Genomic DNA, 7453 nt, shown 5'->3' with positions numbered 1-7453 from the left:
CAGCACTCCCCGGCTCTCAGCAGCACACTTGTTTTCCCACCCAAATCGCACCCTTCTCTCCTCTACCCGCTCCCAAATCCCCAGAGCCCCTGCCGGCCTCCAGCCCCTGGCTCCAGGGTGCTCAGTCCCCGCCCCCGCCACCTTGCCTATGCACCCCTGCCCAGGCGCTTCAGTCGCCTTGCTCTAGCCACCCCACCCCCAACCAAATCAGGCAATCTCCAAGATGTGAATAAGGCGGAGGGGGAGCGGACAGGAAAATGAAGGCTGCCCACCGCCACAGGACAGGTATGTAGGTGACCAGGAAAATGACCAAAGAAACACACGCGGGTGAGGACAGCTATATTGTGTGCGTCAAGGCTGTGGTTATGACCTCAGATGACTCCAGCGGGGGGGGGGGGGGGGGGGGATGGTTTCCACAGGAAGGAAGGTGGGATCGGTAAGGTTATGCTCCCGGATGACAAATCGGCTTTCTCATCCATGGTGAACGACAGAAAGACAAACTGGTGGTATTGGAATGCTATTTAAGAAAGGAATTGGCCTACCCCAAAGCCAACCCAACTTTTCATCATTGGAAGGTCAAACAATAGTAAGTTTTGACTTACTGTCCGAAGCCTTGAGTGAGGAAAGCAATCGAAGAGCTTATAGAAAGCTCAACATCATCTTCCACCATCTGTAGCGAAGGTGAGCTTTGCGATGACGTTTTTACAACAGCTACAGACAGTTCTGCTATCAATAATTCATCTCAGAAGAAGGAACAACTTATTCGGACAATCTCCTCCCTCACATCCTGTGAGCACCAGAGGATTTATACCCTGGGTCACCTCCACGACACATACCCCACAGACCATTATCACCTGGAACAGCTGATGGCAAGGCCCTACTGCCAGGTGAGCTTCCTGGACGACTAGGAGATCGTGCACATCAACCCAGGGAGAAGACCTGGATGACGCACACTACGAGGATTACCGGCGCCGGCGAGGGACAAATACCTGAACCCCTTGGAAGACGCGGGCTCGTACCTGCGCTTCGCCAAGGACAAGGTCCTTAAGCACGACTACAATTACCCCCATGAGGACTCCTCAGACTTTGGCATCAGCGCGGGGCCAGCGTGATCAAGACACAGCCATTCCGGGTCAAGTCCCTGTGGTGGAAGGACAGGGAGCGCTCCGAGTGGGCGGTGGGCGTACTGCCAGGACGCTTTCAACCCTGAGGAAAACCGGAGGGGCCACTGTCAGGACGCGCCTGACTCCGTGAGAACTTTGCTTCAAGCGGTGAGCTGTATATGGTGAGGACAGCATGCTCTAACACTGTTATGTCGAACCCGAGGGAGACTATACAGACCTGTGCCTGTGCGATACGAGCTACGAGTTTTGCCTCCCGTGGATGGCTCTTACTGACTTGTGTTTCTTGGCCCCCTGTTCTTGCTGTTACCTACCCCTTCGGGCCTGCTACCACTGCTGAGTGATGTGCAGGTGCTGTGGAGGGAAGCACAAAGCGGAGAGAGAGGGAGGTGGGGGAGGGGGGAGAGGGAGGGAGAGAGAATATGACCTCATTTTTATAAAAAACAATCATCGAGCTTCCCTGGTGGCGCAGTGGTTGGGAGTCCTCCTGCCGATGCAGGGGACACGGGTTCGTGCCCCGGTCCGGGAAGATCCCACATGCCACGGAGCGGCTGGGCCCGTGAGCCATGGCCAATGAGCCTGTGCGTCTGGAGCCTGTGCTCCGCAACGGGAGAGGCCACAACAGTGAGAGGCCCACGTACTGCAAAAAAATAATAATAATAAATAAATAAATCATCGTATTTGTGTGCATAAATACACAGACATGAAGAAGGTGTGAAAGGCTGCACAAATTGGTACCCTCAATGTTGCAAGGGGAGGGGAGGGGGATATGAAAGGGGAGATTTTTAACTTTATCTTCTTGCATTTTTTATTTCACTTGTTACAGTGAGAACATACTGTATTTGTAACTTAAAAGAAATTTTCAATTAAATAAATTTTCGAGGGAAATTTTTTCCCTCAGACCTAATTTTGCTCTTGTTCTCTGCTTGGGTGAACTGGTACCATCATTCACTTCCAAGACAAGAGACCTACAAGTAATTCTAGATCTTTCCTTTTCTGTAATCTTCCACCCTTCCACTTAATTAGTCACCAAATCCAGATTTTAGTTCATAAATATCCTTACCTTCCTCTAATTAATAAATCCTGTCTATTCTAGTTCCTAAATCTCTTTTAAAGTCCTTCCGCTCTTTACCATCCCTGCCAATAAGGCTTTTTTTTAGTTCAGAACTTCATCATCTCTCGGTATTTCAATAGCCTTTAAAGTAATCCCCTGTTTGACTCCTCCATCCACTCTCTCTCATATAACGCTCTCAGAATTATCTTTCTAAACAGTTATAGTGTACCACTGTTGGGAGACAAATGAATACATTTTTATTTTAATAGGCATACTTTTTATTTTAATATTCATAAGAAAATATATTAAACTCATGATTTCAAAGATACTATTGCCTAGATTTAAGAAATTAAAATGGTGAAGGTAGAATATGAATAAGTGAAGTTGGGAAACATTGGTCTATAAGGATAAAGTCCACACTCCATGAATCTTTATGATTTAGTCCCATCCTACCTTTCCAACTTTGTCATCATAAATGTACCATTTCAATTAGGGAAAACTTTCTGTTGGCCACCAAACATGCCATGTTCTTTCATCCCTCTCTGCCCTTCCTCATGCTGTTCTCACTCATTCTCCTTAGTAAACTTTTCCTTTTCCTTCAATATTCAGCTCAAATATTTCTTCTGTGAGGATCTTTTTTTTTTTGGATGTGAATGCTTATAGCAGCTTTATTCATAATTACTAGAAGCAACCAAGATGTTCCCCAGTAAGTGACTAAATAAACAAACTGTGGTACATCCAAATAATGGAATACTATTGAGGGATAAAAGGGAATGGACTATCAACCCATGCAAAAACATGGATGAATGATAAATATATATTTCTAGGTGAAAGAAGCCAGTCTGAAAAGACTACATACTGTATAATTCCATTTATATGACGTTCTAGAAGAGGCAAAACTATAGTGACAGTAAAACCATCACTGGTTTACAGGAATTTGGAGAAGAGGAGGAGGGTTCAATAGGTGAAGCACAGGGGAATATTTCTGGACAGTGAAACTATTCTCTATGATACTGTAATGGTGGATGCTTTACACGTTTTTCAAAAGCCATAGAACTTTATAGCACAAAGAGTAAAACTTAATATATGTAACTAAAACAAAAAATCGTTTAGGAGATCAAGAGATACAAGGTCAGAATGCAGAATATGAAAAAAGAATCTGTGTTACAAATGTATGAAAGAACCTTCCTGAAGTGGGTGGGGGCAAAGGTGCAAACCTAAGTAACTTTGTAAATGAGTTGTGTCTAAGAATATAGGCAAAAGGGATTGTACATAGCACTCTATTCTGGTTGATAAAGTTGTTTCCCCTGAGGATACAGGCTAGCAATTCTGAAACCACTATACATGTATACTGGAATTGAACAATTAAGTACCTGATGGTGGATTATAGGAGCCAGTTTTCTTACTGTTGGACTGGGAGGGTACAGATAAGCAAAGGGAAGAAGCTAAAATGATCCACAGGGTAATAGATATGAATTGGAGACATTAGTATGAACTCATGTTTAGCTTAATACAGATACATGTATAAATATTTATATATATGTTGTAAAATTAATTAAATAAGGAGGCCATTAGACTGATGTGGCTCTAATGCCATGGTGGCCTATGTAAGCAGGCCAGAATCTAAGCCTATAAACGCCTCAAGGTTTCAAAATCACAGTGATAAGGACAACCAATCACACACAGCCAACTAGACTTTAAGTAATAGCCAATCAATAATTTCCTTACTTTGCTTCTGCCTTTTCTCCACAAAAGTCTCTCTCCCCACCTCCTATAGTTAGAGCGACCCCAACCACCTCCAGTTTGGCGCTGCCCAATTCAAATTGGTTTTTACTCAAACTCCCCCAAATTTTAACATGCCTCAGCTTACCTTCCAACAGCTCTGGTGTCCGTAGAGGGAAATGAAGGACACCCTGATGGTCCTCAGGAGCAATGAGCAAACAGGTGAAGGCACCCGCTGAGCTCCTTGAACCGCCCCCCTCCCGCTGCCTCTGGAGGTGGTGGGCAAGCCACTACCCCTTCCCAGCTCCGTAGCCTTTGCATTATGAGATTGCAGACTCCACCTGAGTTTCTATTTTCTGGATTGGCTCCAGAAACCAGCAGGAGTCGACTGGGTCTGGCCCCAAAACCAGACTGGCTGAGGAATTTTTTACTGACAGCGCTCCCCATAGCACCTCTATTCTAGTACTTGCACTTTATAATATGGCAATTATTTGTTCATATTTGTGTGTTCCCCACCAAATTATGAACTCTTCCTGGACAGGGACTAAATCTTACCCAAATCCTTATCTCAAAGTCTCACCAAATACCTGGCCTAAGTAAGTACTCATAAAATTTAAGTTGAATGAAAAAAATTGAAGTCTGGAACCTGGAGCCAAGGAGAACATTCCCTAATTCCAAATCTGCTTTACATGTTACGATAGCTTCCTGTCTTCTTTTAAATATCACCCTGGTCACCTAGAAAAGAACACAAAGGCCAGAGTCATAAAGCTTTCAGGGATAGGTACAGAAGAGATTAGAAGGGTTTAAGGTGGGGCCAAGCGGCACTAAGTTGACTATAATGTCGAGTCGTTTCAGTTTCTGTGGACCAAGCCTTCCTTCCTATCTTCCCTGTCTATCTGGTTTCTGACTATCTGGGGTGAGTTAAACCCACCAAGAATTTTGGCCTCAGCCTACCTCTGGGTAGCAAAAAGTGCCCTGGACAGGAGGTAACAGAATGGACATTGCTCTGCTGAGGTTTCATTTCCATGTTGACTTTGGAGCTCTCTGGACTGGTATTTCACTTCTAGATAAATCACAGTAGTTGTAAAAGTTGTTAGTGGTGGTGGGGGACAGAGAGACAGGCAAGAGAGGAGAGAGAGAACTAAGATTGACTATTATCATACAAACCTCACACAGAAAACATTGAAGCACTTTCACTTAAGGTCATCCCTAACAATAGCCCCACTTCCTGTAGGAATACTGACTGGGCAGGCAGAGAGAACTGGGGAAAGGCCGCAGGTCCCCGAAGTGACAGTCTTGGAGCGATCCCTCTATATGCCTGTTCTTCCCTTCATACTAAATATAACCCTTATGGTTTACCATCTCTGTGTGGTCTTTGGTTACAGCACCTTGACAAAGGAATTAAGTGCATAATTGGGTTGATGTTTCCAGCTTTCTAGGGGCTCCTTGTCTTGGGAAACCCCATAGATACAGTCCCCGCAATCCAAGAATAGGCAATATGGCATTGACCTGCCATAAAACTGTTAATATAAAAGGGTTTTTATTGAAAATTAGTTTTTGCTTTTATAATTATTGTTTGGGGAGTAGGAAATGGTGCCAATAAAGAAGCAGTAGATAAAAAGGGAACCTAAGTCCCTTTACTAAGCTTTTCTTCCTTTAGCCACTTGATTCTGAAAGCCAGACAAGATTAAGCAAATGTGTGGACAGGGGTTGGGGGGTGGGGAATGGCTCACTATAGAAAATGTAAAGGTACATGCAGACATAGGAACTACAAAACTGAGAGCTCACTAAGCATTAATAGCCAATATTTTAGAAGATGCTTATCATTTTATTTTATTTTTAAAATTTTTATTTTATTAGTTTTAAAAATAAATTTATTTATTTATTTTTGGCTGCGTTGGGTCTTCGTTGCTGCGTGAGGGCTTTCTCTAGTTGTGGCCAGTGGGGGCTACTCTTCGTTTGTGGTGCGTGGGCTTCTCATTGCGGTGTCTTCTCTTGTTGTGGAGGATGGGCTCTAGGCACGCGGGCTTCAGTAGTTGTGGCACATGGGCTCAGTTGTGGCTCGTGGGCTTTAGGCACGTGGGCTTCAGTAGTTGTGGCACATGGGCTTAGTTGCTCCGCACCATGTGGGATCTTCCCAGACCAGGGATCAAACCCGTGTCCCCTGCACTGGCAGGTGGATTCTTAACCACTGTGCCACCAGGGAAGTCCGGTATTCATTATTTCTAAAGTTGGAGTCACCAACATTGCAGATGATTAGATTCCACCTTGGGTTCTACCAGAGCCTAGCTGATCTGGAGGAATAGAAATACCCAATCCAGCCCCCTCTAGCTTTCCTGTTTCACCTTAGAAGGGGTGGGGGTGTGGAATGAAAATGCACTTATAAAGATTACAGCCCAGGAAATAGGAATATAGAATCCTTCCCATATTCTGATATCATACCACCACATCAGTAAGACTCCTGTATAAAACAGGGAATTACAATGGAAAGAACTGCACATCTCAGACCTTATTTAAGAAGGACTCTCTAGGGAAACTCAAAGATGACAGGGGAGACAAAAAAACAGACACTGTAGGAAATTTTACCTCTGACACAGCTACAGTAAACAGTAAACTCAGCCTAACTCCTGGCCAAAGAAACATACAATCTCACACTACATGCCAATTTACCTGAGTTCCTTTTACCTAGTACATCATATGTCTACCTTTCAACAACACATTACAAGGCATACTAAAAGGCAAAAAACACAGTATAAAGAGACAGAGCAAGCATCAGAACCAGACTCAGATATGGCAGAGATTTTGGAATTACCAGAACAGGAATTTAAAATAACTATATGCTAAGGGCTCTACTGGAAAAACTGGACAACATACAAGAACAGATGTGTAATGTAAGCAGAGAGAATGGAAACTATAAGAAAGAACCAAAAAATAATGATAGAAATAAAAACCACTGTAACAGAAATGAAGCATGTCTTCTATGGGCACATCAGTAGATGAGAAATAAATGAGGAAAGAATCAGTGAGTTTGTGGTATATATAGAATGGATAAACAACAAGGTCCTACTGTATAGCACAGGGAACTATATTCAATATCCTGTGATAAACCATAATGGAAAAGATTATTAAAAAGAATATATATATATATATATATGTATAACTGAGTTACTTTGCTGTACAGCAGTAATTAACACAACATTGTAAATCAACTATATTTCAATAAAAAATAAATTAAAACAAGAATTAGTGAGTTTGAAGATATATAAATAGAAACTTCTAAAAATGGAATGCAAAAAGAAAAAAGAATGAAAAAGATGGAATATACAATAATTGTGAGACAATTACGAAAGGTGTAATATATGCATAAAGGGAATACCAGAAAGAGAAGAAAGAAGGAAAGGAACAGAGGAAATGTTTGAACTAATAATGGCTGAGAATTTTCCAAAATTAGTGACAGATAACAAACCACAGATCCAGGAAGCTCAGAGAACACCAATAGGCAAAAAAACAAAAAAAAAAAAAAAAAAAAAAACAAACTACACATAGGCAAATCCTA

The 7453-nt window shown here is 42.7% G+C and overlaps 1 pseudogene; it reads left to right on the top strand.

The window, feature by feature from the left end:
- Window positions 1–305: 305 nt before the first annotated feature.
- On the top strand, window positions 306–4111 carry LOC103073199 (sprouty-related, EVH1 domain-containing protein 2 pseudogene; annotated as a pseudogene).
- Window positions 4112–7453: the final 3342 nt, after the last annotated feature.

Source organism: Lipotes vexillifer, unplaced genomic scaffold (assembly GCF_000442215.2).
Source record: "Lipotes vexillifer unplaced genomic scaffold, Lipotes_vexillifer_v1.1 scaffold926, whole genome shotgun sequence".
Lineage (NCBI taxonomy): Eukaryota > Metazoa > Chordata > Mammalia > Artiodactyla > Lipotidae > Lipotes > Lipotes vexillifer.
Note: the sequence above shows the minus strand (reverse complement) of the source record. Positions and strands in the feature narration are given on the sequence as shown.